General features: G+C 42.6%; 1 protein-coding gene across 2 annotated transcripts in view; it reads right to left on the bottom strand.

The window, feature by feature from the left end:
• The window catches only part of LOC110486406 (protein shisa-9), a 78,361-nt gene that overhangs the window by 18,985 nt on the left and 41,417 nt on the right, over positions 1 to 17,959 (bottom strand). The window lies entirely within an intron of this gene.

Below are 17,959 nucleotides of genomic sequence, written 5' to 3' on the forward strand. Positions count from 1 at the left end.
TGAACTGCTGTTACACCCTTAGTCCATGTGTACCATCATGTGTACCACCATGTGTACCATCATGTGTACCACCATGTGTGAGTAATGCTTAATGACCTGTATATTTATGCGTCTACTCTGTGCATGGTGGGGGCTGGTGAAGATAAGGATGCATGCTGAGAAAAACATGTGACCACACTGTCCTTTGTAATATTGAGGCAGTCAAATATCCTCCCCTACACTAGAAAAAAATGTGCTATCTTCGGCTGTTCCCATAGGAGAACCCTTTTGGAGAACCACTTTTGGTTCCAGGTAGAACAGTTTAAGGACGCTAATGTGGCCCAGTGGTTGCAGTCCCGGATGTGGCGCTCATTGGCGTGCATGAGCACCGCCTCTCTATCTGCCCCGTGGCGGTGTGAGGCCGGATGGTTTGTTGTGGTACACACATGCAGAGCATCGACATGCAGATGGAAACTCTGCCCAGAGCCATACTTTTAGAGAGTTATGCCAACTTTTAGAATTTTAGAATATCGTTATAATTCTAGACATGCAGTTACAAAGCATTGTTTAAATATTCCCTATGGTATATTTAGATTGTACATATTTTTTTGTTTTTGTTTTTAATAACTTGTTGATAGATGAACTGTAATATCTGGTGGTGACCCACGGAGTGGCAGGACTGATTATGTCACGTCTAGCTAGCTTGCTCATATGATTTGAACACCAGATCAACAGTCTTACTGGAGCTTTTACAGTCGCTGAAGCATCACCCAGGTGGGTGCTACATTTCAGTATGGGACGACCTAGTCTATCTACGGAGGAGGAGCTGTGACTAACGAAGACGACTGGGTTCCCGATGAAGAGCTCTGTGGCCTGTCTGTCAGATGTCTCTATCTCCCTGCCTGGCTGTACCAACTATGCTCCCTCCTCTTAAGATACTTCCTTTTCCAAACTGCCTTTCATCTAAAGCTATGGAAGACAATGTTATGTGTTTATTTAATGTAACATCTTATGTTGTTCTTGTCTATCACTGTTCTGTACTTTGTCATGTATTTGTACGTTTTATGTGGACCCCAGGAAGAGTAGCTGCTGCATGTGCAGTAGATAATGGAGATCCTAAAAAAACTCAACTAAAGCATCGCCCAAGAACTGCCAGATCCCTACATTTGTTTTGTTAAATCGTTTTTAGTTTATTTTGTTTTTAAAGCGACTTTGAGATTCTACCTAGAATGAGAAATCCTATATTAAATCAATATTATTATTATTATTAATACCATGGCATTGTTGAATACTCCTTTCTGATTGGCGTGAAGGGCATTCTAGAGTGTGCATTATTCAAGTGATAATGCCCGAAAAGCCAGTGTTTGGAGGATATATTGGCACAGGTGTTGTTAGGCAAACCATGTCAATATACAGTGCCTTGCGAAAGTATTAGGCCCCCTTGAACTTTGCGACCTTTTGCCACATTTCAGGCTTCAAACATAAAGATGTAAAACTGTATTTTTTGTGAAGAATCAACAACAAGTGGGACACAATCATGAAGTGGAACGACATTATATCTAACACCTGGATATGTTTATTTTTGAACCATTCCATTGTAGATTTTGCTTTATGTTTTGGATCATTGTCTTGTTGGAAGACAAATCTCCGTCCCAGTCTCAGGTCTTTTGCAGACTCCATCAGGTTTTCTTCCAGAATGGTCCTGTATTTGGCTCCATCCATCTTCCCATCAATTTTAACAATCTTCCCTGTCCCTGCTGAAGAAAAGCAGGCCCAAACCATGATGCTGCCACCACCATGTTTGACAGTGGGGATGGTGTGTTCAGTGTGATGAGCTGTGTTGCTTTTATGCCAAACATAACGTTTTGCATTGTTGCCAAAAAGTTCAATTTTGGTTTCATCTGACCAGAGCACCTTCTTCCACATGTTTGGTGTGTCTCCCAGGTGGCTTGTGGCAAACTTTAAACAACACTTTTTATGGATATCTTTAAGAAATGGCTTTCTTCTTGCCACTCTTCCATAAAGGCCAGATTTGTGCAATATACGACTGATTGTTGTCCTATGGACAGAGTCTCCCACCTCAGCTGTAGAGCTCTGCAGTTCATCCAGAGTGATCATGGGCCTCTTGGCTGCATCTCTGATCAGTCTTCTCCTTGTATGAGCTGAAAGTTTAGAGGGACGGCCAGGTCTTGGTAGATTTGCAGTGGTCTGATACTCCTTCCATTTCAATATTATCGCTTGCACAGTGCTCCTCATGTTTAAAGCTTGGGAAATCTTTTTGTATCCAAATCCGGCTTTAAACTTCTTCACAACAGTATCTCGGACCTGCCTGGTGTGTTCCTTGTTCTTCATGATGCTCTCTGCGCTTTTAACGGACCTCTGAGACTATCACAGTGCAGGTGCATTTATACGGAGACTTGATTACACACAGGTGGATTGTATTTATCATCATTAGTCCTTTAGGTCAACATTGGATCATTCAGAGATCCTCACTGAACTTCTGGAGAGAGTTTGCTGCACTGAAAGTAAAGGGGCTGAATAATTTTGCACGCCCAATTTTTCAGTTTTTGATTTGTTAAAAAAGTTTGAAATATCCAATAAATGTCGTTCCACTTCATGATTGTGTCCCACTTGTTGTTGATTCTTCACAAAAAAATACAGTTTTATATCTTTATGTTTGAAGCCTGAAATGTGGCAAAAGGTTGCAAAGTTCAAGGGGCCGAATACTTTCGCAAGGCACTGTATCCTCCAAACACCGGCTTCGAGGGCATTATCACTTTTATACAACGGGTTACCAGCATATTCAAATAATGATTGACATATTTTCATTCAAAACATTATTTTTATGAATTTATTCATACTATTTCATCCTTCCACAAGACATAATCCCGACACAAATCTAGGGTTGCTACCCAAGCCTGCTGGTCATTCATTCTATCGGCCCAGTCGTTCAGCCTTTTTGTTCTGTATCTATGGACATGACCCAGTTGTTCATTCTAAATGTTCCATTGCAATACTGGCTGGCAACGTTATTTTTCCTTGCTTGCTAGCTAGCCAACTAAGGCTAATTTACAGTCACGTCAAAAAGTACATTCAGAATAACAGGACATGAAATCAAATCAAATCAAATTGCATTGGTCACGTACACATGGTAAGCAAATGTTATTGCGAGTGTAGCGAAATGCTTGTGTTTCTAGTTCCAACAGTGCAGCAATATCTTACATGTAATCTAACAATTCCACAACAACTACCTAATACTCACAAATCTAAGTAAAGGAATGGAATAAGAATATATACATATAAATATATGGATGAGCAATGACAGAGCGGCATAGGCAAGATGCAATAGATGGTATAAAATACAGTATATACATAAGAGATAAACATTATTAAAGTGGCATTATTAATGTGACTAGTGATCCATTTATTAAAGTGGCCAATGATTTCAAGTCTGTATGTAGGCAGCAACCTCTCTGTGTTAGTGATGGCTGTTTAACAGTCTGATTGCCTTGAGATATAAGCTGTTTTTCAGTCTCTCTGTCCCAGCTTTGACGCACCTGTACTGACCTCGCCTTCGGGATGATAGCGGGGTGAACAGGCAGTGGCTCGGGTGGTTGTTGTCCTTGATGATCTTTTTGGCCTTCCTGTGACATTGGGTGCTGTAGGTGTCCTGGAGGGCAGGTAGTTTGCTCCTGGTGATGCGTTGTGCAGACCGCATCGCCCTCTGGAGAGCGTTGTGGTTGTGGGCGGTGCAGTTGCCATACCAGGTGGTGATACAGCCCGACAGAATGCTCTCAATTGTGCAACTGTAAAAGTTTGTGAGGGTTTTAGGTGACAAGCCACACTTCTTCAGCTTCCCAACTCCTGACACACTATTGCGCCTTCTTCACCACACTGTTTGTGTGGGTGGACCGTTTCAGTTTGTCTGTGATGTGTACACCGAGGAACTTAAAACGTTCCACCTTCTCCACTGCTGTCCTGTCAATGTGGATGAGGGGGTGCTCCCTTTGTTGTTTCCTGAAGTCCACGATCCTCTCCTTTGTTTTGTTGGCGTTGAGTGAGAGGTTATTTTCCTGACACCACACACTGAGGGCCCTCACCTCCTCCCTGTAGGCTGTCTCGTCATTGTTGGTAGTCAAGCCTACTATTGTTGGGTTGTCTGCCTACTTGATGACTGAGTTGGAGACATGCATGGCCACGCAGTCATGGGTCAACAGGGAGTACAGGAGGGGCTGAGCACGCACCCTTGTGGGGCCACAGTGTTGAGGATCAGCGAAGTGGAGATGTTGTTTCCTACCTTCACCACCTGGGGGGCGGCCCATCAGGAAGTCCAGGACCCAATTGCAAAGAGCGGGGTTGAGTCCCAGGGCCTCAAGCTAAATGATGAGCTTGGAGGGTACTATGGTGTTGAATGCGGAGCTATTGTCAATGAACAGCATTTTTACATAGGTATTCCTCTTGTCCAGATGGGATAGGGCAGTGTGCAGTGTGATGGCGATTGCATCGTCTGTGGACTTATTGGGGCAGTAAGCAAATTGAAGTGGGTCTAGGGTGTCTGGTAAGGTGGAGGTGATATGATCCTCGACTAGTCTCTCAAAGCACTTCATGATGACAGAAGTGAGTGCTACGGGGCAATAGTTATTTAGTTCTGTTACATTTGCAAACTTGGGTACAGGAACAATGGTAGCCATCTTGAAGCATGTGGGGGCAGCAGACTGGGATAGGGAGAGATTAAATATGTCCATAAACACACCAGCCAGCTGGTCTGCGCATGGTCTGAGGATGCGGCTAGAGATGCCGTCTGGGCCGGCAGCCTTGCGAGGGTTAACACATTTAAATGTCTTACTCACGTCGGCCACGGAGAAGGAGAGCCCATTTAGCTGCATTTGCGTTTGTTTAAGCAGTTTTCTAGTGACATTTCTTTGGATACATCCACAACAATGAGCTAATGATGCACAATTTTGTCTGGCATAGAAAACGTGCTCTTTCATCAGTACACTGTTGCTCAGAGGAGCTAGCCAACAACACAACTAATGCAATAACTTCAAACTGAAGATGGAAAGACACCAAAGCAGCTGCACTTAATTTTGTTTGACCTGTTTTTTATTGATAGTTCTTTGTATATATCAATAAAAATTATGCTGATTCATGATTTCGACTTGCTGAGAAAAGCTGCATGCCTGTCTGTCTCATCCCGACTCCTGACACGTTCATTACTATGGGACAGCTGGAGATCAAATTTAAATATTGAAACAATGTTGCAAATGTCGGAGAGACAGACAGCAAGGTTTATACAAATCTCCTCTGTTGAAAACAAAATGTTAGTCTAAAAGAAATGTGAGATAATGTCTAGATGCTTTTTATAGCAGAGATCAAGTGTATAAATTGCCTGGCTGGGCTGATGAGACAGTGGATTGCGCAGTCTGATGGAACAGAGTAAATAGGCATTTTAACAAATAGACAGAGGCTGTGATATATTGTCCATATATCACAAACCCCTGAGGTGCCTTATTGCTATTATAAACTGGTTACCTATGTAATTAGAGCAGTAAAAATAAACTTTTTGTCATACCCATGGTATACGTTCTCATATACCATGGCTGTCAGCCAATCAGAATTCAGGGCTCGAACCACCCAGTTTATAATACCCTACAACGCATGGTAGAATTCAATAGTTAATACTTACATTCTATGTTTGAGCTCGAATTGAAAACATTATTGGCATTGTTGAATTCGATGTTCATAATTACAAGCAAGAACTTACGGTTTTGTTAGCTAAACTTGCAAGTCTGTATTGTTTGGTTACCATAGTAACTACTGTTGTTACAGTTGAAGTCAGAAGTTTAAATACACTTAGGTTGGAGTCATTAAAACTCGCTTTTCAACCACTCCACAAATGTTTTGTTAACGAACTATAATTTTAGCAAGTCGGTTAGGACATCTACTTTGTGCATGACACAAGTGATTTTTCCAAAAATTGTTTACAGACAGATTATTTCACTTAATATTCACAATTCCAGTGGGTGAGAAGTTTACATACACTAAGTTGACTGTGCCTTTAAACAGCTTGGAAAATTCCAGAAAATTATGTCATGGCTTTAGAAGCTTTTGATAGGCTAATTGACATAATTTGAGTCAATTGGAGGTGTACCTGTGGATGTATTTCAAGGCCTACCTTCAAACTCAGTGCCTCTTTGCTTGACATCATGGGAAAATCAAAAGAAATCAGCCAAGACCTCAGAAAAAAAATTGTAGACCTCCCCAAGTCTGGTTCATACTTGGGAGCAATTTCCAAATGCCTGAAGGTACCACATTCATCTGAACAAATAATATTATGTATAAGTATAAACACCATGGGACCACGCAGCCATCACACCGCTCAGGAAGGAGACGCGTTCTGTCTCCTAGAGATGAACGTACTTTGGTTAAAAAAGTGCAAATCAATCCCAGAACAACAGCAAAGGACCTTGTAAAGATGCTGGAGGAAACCGGTACAAAAGTATCTATATCCACAGTTAAACAAGTCCTATATCGACATAACCTGATAGGCCGCTCAGGAAGGAAGAAACCACTGCTCCAAAACCGCCATAAAAAAGCCAGACTACGGTTTGCAACTGCACATGGGGACAAAGATCGTACTTTTTGGAGAAATGTCCTCTGGTCTGATGAAACAAAAATAGAACTGTTTGGCCATAATGACCATCGTTATATTTGGAGGAAAAAGGGGGAGGCTCGCAAGCCGAAGAACACCATCCCAACCGTGAAGCACGGGGGTGGCAGCATCATGTTGTGGGGATGCTTTGCTGCAGGAGGGACTGGTGCCCTTCACAAAATAGATGGCAACATGAGGCAGGAAAATGATGGGGATAAATTGAAGCAACATCTCAAGACATCAGTCAGGAAGTTAAAACTTGGTCGCAAATGGGTCTTCCAAATGGACAATGACCCCAAGCATACTTCCAAAGTTGTGGCAAAATGGCTTAACGAAGTCAAGGTATTGGAGTGGCCATCACAAAGCCCTGACCTCAATCCCATAGAACATTTGTGGGCAGAACTGAAAAAGTGTGAGCGAGCAAAGAGGCCTACAAACCTCACTCAGTTACACCAGCTCTGTCGGGAGGAATGGGCCAAAATTCACCCAACTTATTGAGGGAAGCTTGTGGAAGGTTATCTGAAACGTTTGACCCAAGTTAAACAATTTAAAGACAATGCTACCAAATACTAATTGAGTGTATGTAAACTTCTGACCCATGGGGAATGTGATGATACATTCTGAATCAATCTTAAATAAATAATTCTCTCTACTATTATTCTGACATTTTTATATTTGAGATTCTTCGAATAGCCATCCTTTGCCTTGATGACAACCAGCTTCACCTGGAATGCTTTTCCAACGGTCTTGGAAGAGTTCCCTCATATGCTGAGCACTTGTTGGCTGCTTTTCCTTCATTCTGCAGTCCGACTCATCCCAAAACATCTCAATTTGGTTGAGGTCGGGGTATTGTGGAGGCCAGGTCATCTGATGCAGCACTCCATCACTCTCCTTCTTGGTAAAATAGCCCTTACACAGCCTGGAAGTGTTTTGGGTCATTGTACGGTTGAAAATCAAATGATAGTCCCACTAATTCCAAACCAGAGGGGATGGTGTATCGATGCACAATGATGTGGTAGCCATGCTGGATAACTGTGCCTTGAATTTGGACTCCAGACCAAATGACACATTTCCACCGTCTCTTCTTATTATTGGTGTCCTTTAGTAGTGGTTTCTTTGCAGCAATTCGACCATGAAGGTCTAATACACACATTCTCCTCTGAACAGTTGATGTTGAGATGTGTCTGTTACTTGAACTCTGTGAAGCATTTATTTGGGCTGCAATTTCTGAGGCTGGTAACTCTAATGAACGTATCCTCTGCAGCAGAGGTAACTCTGGGTCTTCCATTCCTGTGGCGGTCCTCATGGTAGCCAGTTCCATCATAGCGCTTGATGGTTTTTGCAACTGCACTAGAAGAAACTTATCAAAGTTCTTGAAATGTTCCGTATTGACTGACCTTCATGTGTTAAAGTAATGATGGACTGTCATTTATCTTTACTTATTTGAGCTGTTCTTGCCATAATATGGACTTTTACCAAATAGGGTTATCTTCTGTATACCAACCCTACCTTGTCACAACACAACTGATTGGCTCAAACGCATTAAGAAGGAAAGAAATTCTACAAACAAACTTTTAAGAAGGCACACCTGTTAATTGAAATGCACTCCAGGTGACTACCTCATAAGGCTGGTTGAGAGAATGCCAAGAGTGTGCAAAGCTGTCATTAAGGCAAAGTGTGGCTATTTGAAGAATCTCAAATATAACATATATTTTGAATTGTTTAACACTTTTTGGGATACTACATGATTCCATATGTGTTATTTCATAGTTTCACTAAAACTAAAGAAAAACCCAAGAATGTGTAGGTGTTCTAAACCTTTTGACTCAAAAGTTTATACTGAACAAATGTGACAGGCAGAGGCTTGTTCACTCTGGCCCTCTCCTATTTTCACAGCAAATTAAACCCTGCAGTCCTCAAGTTCTAGCAGGCTCACCAATCCAGTGAGGTGATGCTGGTGTTCAGGCCAATGACAAGAGAGGAAGCTAGCTAGCGTGACAACAACAGCAACCTGACCTGAGATGACTGACAGTTGCCCAAATGTAAGCACCAGAGGGTGACAAAAGGTTAAATGTGTGTGCCGTTTTAGATGCATCTTTGCAACTCAGAATATAATTGATTCACACATTATTGTCAGACTCTCTGAAAGGTTACTAGTCATTGGATATTCATTTTATATATAAAGCTATATTGTTACTGTACATGGCTGTTGTGTGTGTCCCTGGTGAGGACATTTTAAAATAGTCACTAAATATGTTTCACATTTTAGTGAATAGATAGAATGATAACTTTTTGTAAGTGAACCATGTGTGCTTCCAGGTCATTATGTAACAATGTACAACATGTTTGGAAGGCATTGTTATGTCTGGGTCACTTAGTGGCACGAAAAGTTACCAAACACAGAGCAATACCGTCGCCCTGGATGGGGTCTGAATCCTCCGAGCCACGTTATGTATCGCACCAATGGAAACCATGCAGGAGACAAAAGGAGCGGTAGAAAAGAGCGGCGAGGGAAGGATGACACTGAAGTTGACTGATTGAATTAGAAATTCATCTTCACATCCCCGTGCAATTGATATGTGATTATGACACACACTGAGGGAGCCGTGCGGAAAATTGACTGTCTTTCGTGCCACAGTGCACCACTGCTCTGCACTCCACTCCACCCCAAGGAGAATAGTGAGACTGGCGCCGTCCACCAAGGGCTCACTCGCTCCCTGGCTGATGAGCTGTGAAGCGTTTGATTCTGGCGAGCAGGACATTTCCCACCAGTTCTCCCTCTCAAGAGGGGCCCGTCTCTCTGCAATCCCAGCGGTCATCTGAGCTGGCACCCCTAATGAGCTCTGTCTCTCACAAAGATTCCCTCGGAATCCCTTTCCCCTCTGACTGAGAACTCTGGAATGCACTTTGACTGTCTGGCTGGCCAGAGCTATGCCCCACTCGGAGTCTTCCCAGCTTGGTGCTTGTTAAATCCAACTATTTTTCATTATTCTTTTGTTTGTATCTTTAAAAAAAAAAAAAAAAAGTCATTCTTAGTTTTACACTTAAGACATGACTCTGCCGTTATGCTGTTAAATCAACCAACTCTAACGGACTAATCAGCAGTGGAAAGAGGAGAGGCCAAGAGAGAGAGAGGTGAACTAGAGAGAAAAAATCATCAAATTGAATTGATAAAAAAAAAAATCCTTGGCTGCTGTCCAGTTTGACCACAGGGTTATGTGCTGGTGACATGGGGTGGTGGGTGGTGGTGGTGGTAGTCGTGGTGTGGATGGGGCTGGACACTGTGTCCACACTGTGTGTGATGGCCATCTGTGCTGCAATGATGGTGTTGAATATCCACGGATATGAGAGTGTCTTTTTTTTAACGAAGTTTGTGCGTAGGTTCCTTGAGTCTGTGTACACAGAACAAGGTTTAAAGAGAGTGTACGGTTTTGAAGTGGGTATGAGTGTGAGTGCCTCTGCAAATAAGGATTTGTATGTTGATATGAATTTCAAATTATGTGTGTGTTGGTGTGTGTGTGTGTGTGTGTGTGTGTGTGTGTGTGTGTGTGTGTGTGTGTGTGTGTGTGTGTGTGTGTGTGTGTGTGTGTGTGTGTGTGTGTGACAGAGAGTGAGATAGAGGGGGAGAGAGAAAAGACAGAGTGAGTGCAAGGGAGAGATTTGGATTTGTGTGTGTGTGTGTGTGTGTGTGTGTGTGTGTGTGTGTGTGTGTGTGTGTGTGTGTGTGTGTGTGTGTGTGTGTGTGTGTGTGTGTGTGTGTGTGTGTGTGACAGAGAGCGAGATAGAGGGGGAGAGAGAAAAGACAGAGAGTAAAAGAGAGTGAGTGCAAGGGAGAGATTTGGATTTGTGTGTGTGTGTGTACACATTGTGAATGAGTCGGAGCTGGTGTGCAGTACACTGCTGGGTGATGGCCTAATTCAGCAGGGCTGAACTTCAAAGGGTTCTAGTGCTGCAAGGGCTTCAGCAGAGCTGCCACTGACATGGCTCTGAAACACAGAGACAGAGTAGGGGGCGAGAGACTGTGCACAACACCATCAATAGATTAAATACTGATATCGCAGAGCAAGAGGCGTTTTACACTTCATGAGAAAATATGAGAGATTGAACAGACAAGCAAGTGAAAGGGAGAGCATGAGAGGGAGAGAGAGAGAGAGAGAGAGAGAATTGAGAACTCCACAGGGAGGATGTTAAAAAGACAGAGAAAGTGGGGGTAAGAGAGACATCTGTCACTGACTGGCTGTTCTGCCATGTTGCCCCCCCCCCCCCCCCCCCAATAAACAGAAAATATGCTTCACTTAATTTAAACACATCCCTCTCTCTCTCTCCTCAGTCTACCCCACTCTCCATCTCTCTTCCTCTACCCCACTCTCCATCTCTCCCTCTCCCTATCTTTATTTTAATCTACCCCCTCTATACCTCTCCATCTCTCTCTCTCACTCCCTGCCTCTCTTGTTCAGCTTCACAGATCTCTTTCCCCCTATAGCTCTCCGTCTAGTGCAGTTTGGTGCATTAAGCTGATTAGCCCTGAAAAGCGTTCGCATGCCCTTACACTGCAGATTAAGACACCTAGCAATAAACTCCTGTGCTGTGAAAAAATTACCCTGCCTCTCCTCTCAACTACAACTGGGGCACTGAAATCACAGTTTCTCACACTCACACACGCATGTGTGCGCACACTCACATACATAGTCTCTCTCTCACACAGACACATTCTCTTTCTCTCAAGCACACACACGTGCCTAGTTCTCTAATCTAACAACTAAAACTCAAGTAATGACATCACTCTCTTTCTCACACAGACATATGTTACTATCATTAGACTCTCCCTTTCTGTATACTGAAATTACTCAATTTAAACTCACACAAATGTGGCTTGGGTTTGGCAGCTGAAGTAAGCCCTCCCTATTTAAACATGAGAAGATTCTAATTTCCAGAGCGCTAAGTACCCTGCCTGCCTGTACTTGTGATGGAGTGTGCATTGGGCCATCTGTTGTGCTTACTTGAAAAGCTTTAAAGGGATGTGTTTGGGAGATCAGCTTTCTGCTGCTCATTCTCACTCTCTAGCTCTTTCCACATCACACTGTCTTATCCAACTCGTTCTCTCTCTCTTTATCACTCTCACTACCAGTCCCCACTTTCTTCTCTATTTTTTGTGTTCTTTTTTTGTTTTTTCTGTCTCTTTCTTCTTTTTCTTTTTTCTTTCTTTTTTTTAAGGTGTGGATCAGCTTTAAAATTGCGGATAGATTGTTGCTTCCATCGATGTAATTGTCTGCATCATTTCCAATCCCCTATATTTTTGTGGTAAATATATCTATATACAGTTGAAGTCGGAAGTTTACATACACTTAGGTTGGAGTCATTAAAACTCGTTTTTCAACCACTCCACACATTTCTTGTTAACAAACTATAGTTTTGGCAAGTCGGTTAGGACATCTACTTTGTGCATGACACAAGTCATTTTTCCAACAATTGTTTACAGACAGATTATTTCACTTGTAATTCACTGTGTCACAATTCCAGTGGGTCAGAAGTTTACATACACTTAGTCTTCTAATTCCAGCTTATACACATTTTACAGACACAATACATTTTACAATAGTTATATTTCGTTTGTTTTAAGTCCTGTTCTTCATTTATTTTTGATTCTATTTGTAACTGTGCTATTTCATAAAAGTTCCTATATACATTTTACAGACCCTGTATGTTTTACATTTGTTATCTTGTTGCTATTAGTCAACCCCTCCCATCTATCTCTTAACACCATCCATTTTGGATTTCTATTTGCCATATATTTGCCACTTCCTTCTCTTTAGCTTACTCTATATCTCTTCTTTCTCTCAGTTCCTTTCTGTCCCTCCACCTGAGAGGAGGACTTAGCCAGGACAATGGGTTTGCTGCGGTCAGCACAGTCCAGCCCAGCTTAGTGATTTAAAAGGCCCCTCTACCTACCTTCTGTCTTGTACACACAAACACACGCCATGCTGAATTATAGTCCATTAAAGTCAATTCCCCCTCAGTGCACCATCGCGAGTCAAAAGTCATCAGGGCTGTGCTGAGACATCTTTCTGTGCTACAGTTATTAATGTACACAACACACACACACACACACACACACACACACACACACACACACACACACACACACACACACACACACACACACACACACACACACACACACACATACACACACACAACATAGTTGCAAAGCTATTCTCATGTGTAGGCCTACAAAGCAACCAATTCATTTTACATTGGTACCTCTGATACATACATTCAGTTTGTTATGTACAACACCCCGTTCATGAAAATAGTTAGCTTCTAAAGACTGTGAGTCACGTGGACATGGTTTGCTATAAAAAAAACAAGCATACAGGTATTCAGTTACTGTTTGATTGAATGTTAAAATGGGCAAAATGAGTGACCTAAGCGACCTGTGGGCAAAAACTGCCAGTTAATGAGAAATCGAAGGACGATTCTTGCCATTCTCCTATCTAACAGGTGGGCCACAAACAGGCAAATAACGGCACAGTACAATAGTGGTACTCAGAGTGGCATCTCGGTGTCAGGTTTTGGCATAAGTAGCATGAGTCCCCATCCTGCGTGGTGTCAACGGTACAGGCTGGTAGCAGTGGTGTAATGGTTTGGGGAATGTTTTGCTGACACCAGTTAGGTCCCTTGATACCAATTGAGCAACGTTTCCATGCCCCGACGAATTCAAGCTGTTCTGGAGGCAAAGGGGCCGGTACTATTTGGGTGTACCTAATAAACTGGTTTAATCAATAACTTCCTAAGATCCTATCACTGTGAGTAAGATAATGCGCTTGTCTGAATACATGACGTGTTTGAGGGTTTCCCACTGGGCACAGACGTCAGTTGTCAACTAATGTGAATTCAACATGAAATCAGCTGAACATTTCTCTACGACATTGGATTTAGGTTAAACGTTGGGTGAAAAAATACTAAATTCCCTTACTTTGATGACTTTTTGCAAATCCAATCAGTTTTCCAAGTTGATTCAACGTCATAGATATAGATATTAGATGTCATAGACATAGATATTAGATGTCATAGACATAGATATTTGTTGTTGAAATGACATGGAAACACAGTTGATTCAACCAGATTTTCCTGTGAATCTCTCCCAGATAGAATTCCCTTTGTAATAAGTGAGTCTGCCATCTATCGATCGATCGATCGGGAAGGGAACCTAATACGATCGATCGATCGAGATGCATAATTCACCCTGAATGTAACAACACTCAGAACCTCTGGGTGCTCCCTTCTAAGTTCAAAGGACTTAATCATTTAAAATAAGGAATTGAATTGCACAATCATCTCAAGCTTCCCTTACAGACAGTTTATACAGAGGAGAACTTAGAAAACCCAGTTAAGCAACAGCCTCGTATTAGGTTCCCTTCTTTTGGCTGGATAAATATTTTATGGACATTTTAAAAACACCTTTTAATTGTGGGATTAATTGGCAAGAGATGCCAAAGAGGGCCTTGTATTGTTATTTGAATGTTTTAGCCTTTCAACGTATTTTTTGACAATTATTCCAACAACAACAGGGACTTAGTTTAGCGATTGCCAGAAGTAGCCCAGGCTATACATTACAATATTTAAGTTCCTCAAGAGTCTATTGACGCACCTGTGCTTCAATCTGAGTAAAAACACTTTTTAAATCCCCATCAAAATCCATCAGTTTAATTTTGAGATACATTTTTTTTGTATGGGTTGCGTCTCATCCCGCCACATCCATCTATGTCGACCGTCCACATCTACGGTGGAAGGTGGCCGAGCTACAGTGGTGTTTGTCAGACCATGAGACATCCCAAAAGTCAGTCTTCTCACAAAAACGTCTGTAGCTGTCACGCTCTGACCTTAGTTCTGTTATTATATATTTGTTTTAGTATGGTCAGGGCGTGAGTTGGGTGGGCAGTCTATGTTAGTTTTTCTATGTTGGTTTTTGAGTTCGGCCTAGTATGGTTCTCAATCAGAGGCAGCTGTCAATTGTTGTCCCTGATTGAGAATCCTACTTAGGTAGCCTGAGTTTCACTTTTGGCTTGTGGGTGTTTGTTTTCCGTGTGAGTGTTTGGTTCACACGGTATTGGTTTCGGTTTTGTATATTCACGTCATCGTTTGTTGTTTTGTTCGAGTGTTCTATTGTCTTTATTAAAAAATATTATGGACACGCTGAGCATTGGTCCTCCGATCCTTCTCGCTACTCCTCCTCAGAAGAGGAGGAGTAGAACCCTTACAGTAGCGTCCGAACGGTTTGGCCTAAATTATTATTCCACTTTATGGAAAGTGGAGACTCTCAAAAACAAAATGAAAAATATGTGTACTGTCTTAATAAAACACAATTTTCCACCACGATGCTAGAGTGTCTTATGCTACTTCCTGATGTTCAGCCAATTAGGTAGAAGCAGTGGTTGTTTACCACTGGCTGAATGCCATGTGCAAGTATCATTAGCCACTCTAAAGTTATGTATGGTGGCAAAGAGTAAAAAAAAATGAGTACGCATATTTTTCCAGATAGTTAAGGAGGAAACTGACGCCCTTGCAGCATGAATTGAGAATGTGTTATGTACGAGCCGGTCGCCAGGGGACATGAGTGTATAGCCGGCTGCATACATTCCAGTTGGACGCAGATGACAAACGACGTAAAATGAATAATAGCAGCATCTGCCGGCCGTTTAGTCTACGCAGGATGTATGTCGCAAGGCCAAGGCAGGTAGGTAACTGCAGGGTATTAATCAATTATTGATGAAGAACACAACTTTTCATAGGCCCTAGAGCGCAAAAGTCCTACGCCCTTGGGCTAACCCTGTTTATACCTACAAGTAGGCTAGCTAGCCAAAGTAGCACAGTGTCCTAAGGGTAATGCAGTCAGTTTCAGACAGAAATAATCTATCATTTTAGATGAATGTCAAATGTCTACTTGATGTCATGCCAGCATCATTTGGCGACAGATATTTTAATAGAGGATAATGAGAGAGTCATTTCAGGGCAAAAAGGCTCAGAGGACATGCTTCCTCCTAATCTTCTAGAAGTTCTACAAGCAAGAAACATTGAGCTGTTAATTCATTATTCATGGTTTCACACAAGAAGAAAGAGCAGTCAGTATGCATATTAATGTTTCTATTAAATATTACTAGCCAGACCGTTGAAGGCAAAGGAAAGAACTCGGGGTGGGGAGGTGTGAAGTGGATTAGAGAGAGCTTTGCAGTACCCTATGTAGGGCCTACTACACAGCTTGTTGGTGGTGATGGTGGTTTTCTACTCCACGAATTGTTCAAATGGGCTGTCTAGTGGTCACAGTGTAAATTGTGAATGTGGTATATTGTTATATAAGAGCTGTCAGCTCTCCTTTGCCTTTTGGCTCATCTCATTGGCGGTGAGTTGGAAAGGTTTTGTTGTGATGTAATTTGATGCTTAATGGTAGATGACAGTGATATGTGGTGTCTGTGTGTGGGGTAACCCTCAGTCGAGTAGTTTTTGTTTCCTCCTATTGCCCCCTGCTTGTTAGTGAGGGCCTTTCCCGCTGCTGGCAATTGCTTCTCCATAGTAACAATTATGTCACTGTCACACACATCCAGCCTCTCATAGCCACATTCACACACACAACACCATAGAGAAAGAACACACACACAAACACACACATCTAAAAAGAATGACAGTGTCATGGTTTCCGAAAGATCACTAGATCTCACAAAGTCTGTACACAAATCAAACTAATTTATGTAGAATACAATAGATGAAGCTATGTTTGTTTGCTGAACAAAATAGATAAGCCTAATATTACATTTAGTAATACAATTGTTGACAATGTCATTCCACTACCACTTGTAATTCTGTTGGTAAGGGCAGGTAACAACACAACACATCTGCCATGCTGATCCTCAACACAGAGGCCCCTCAGGGGTGCGTGCTCAGCCCCCTCCTCTACTCCCTGTTCACTCATGACTGCACGGCCAAGCACGACTCCAACACCATCATTAAATTTGCCGATGACACGACAGTGGTAGGCCTGATCACCGACAACAACGAGACAGCCTATAGGGAGTTGGTCAGAAACCTGGCCAGGTGGTGCCAGGAAAACAACCTCTCCCTCAATGTGATCAAGACAAAGGAGACGATTGTGAACTACAGGAAAAAGAGGACCGAGCATGCCCCCATTCTCATCGACGAGGCTGCAGTGGAGTAGGTTGAGAGCTTCAAGTTCCTTGGTGTCCACATCACCAACAAACTAACATGGTCCAAGCACACCAGGACAGTCGTGAAGTGGGCACGACAAAACCTATTTCCCCCTCAGGAGACTGCAAAGATTTGGCATGGGTCCTCCATCGAGAGCATTCTGACTGGTTGCATCACTGCCTGGTATGGCAACTGCTCGGCCTCTGACCGCAAGGCACTACAGAGGGTAGTGCGAATGGCCCAGTACGTCACTGGGGCCAAGCTTCATGCCATCCAGGAACTCTATACCAGGCGATGTCAGAGGAAGGCCCTGAAAATTGTCAAAGACTCCAGCCACCCTAGTCATAGACTGTTCTCTCTGCTACCACACGGAAAGCGGTACCAGAGCGCCAAGTCTAGGTCTAAGAGGCTTCTAAACAGCTTCTACCCCCAAGCCATAATACTCCTGAACATCTAGTCAAATGGCTACCCAGACTATTCACATTGCCCCCCTCCCCTCTCCACACCACTGCCACTCCCTGTTGTAATCTATGCATAGTCACTTTAATTAACTCTACCTACATGTACATACTACCTCAACTAACCGGTGCCCCTCTCACATTGACTCTTTACCGGCAACCCCCTGTATGTTGTTTTTTATTGCTCCTCTTTAATTACTTGTTACTTTTATCTCTTATTCTTATCTGTATTTTTTGAAACTGCACTTTCGGTTAGGGGCTCGTAAGTAAGCATTTCACTGTAAGGTCTACTACACCTGTTGTATTCGGCGCATGTGACTAATACATTTATTTGATTTGACTTGTAATTCTCATACAGTCCCTGGTGAAATGATGCCGTGTAAACATGTCACTGTGTGTGGGTGCGTCTGTCTATGTAAGGTCATGGGATGTTTGATAGTGCCGTTGTTAACCTTTCATGCTGTCGCCATGACTGGAACATGCTACCGTACTTTGAGCTGTGAGCTTCACAGATGTGTTCTGGCTAATTGTAGGCAGGATGTGAGTGTGTGGGCAAATGTGCAGAGCTAAAGCTACAGCTTTTTCCATGAGGTGGAAGACACAAGCTCTACATCATGCTATCCCCAGAATGTGTGTGTGTGTGTGTGTGTGTGTCGCCAGAGCCCATCAG

The sequence above is a fragment of the Oncorhynchus mykiss genome, chromosome 13, assembly GCF_057628025.1.
Source record: "Oncorhynchus mykiss isolate SJ-2025 chromosome 13, ASM5762802v1, whole genome shotgun sequence".
NCBI lineage: Eukaryota > Metazoa > Chordata > Actinopteri > Salmoniformes > Salmonidae > Oncorhynchus > Oncorhynchus mykiss.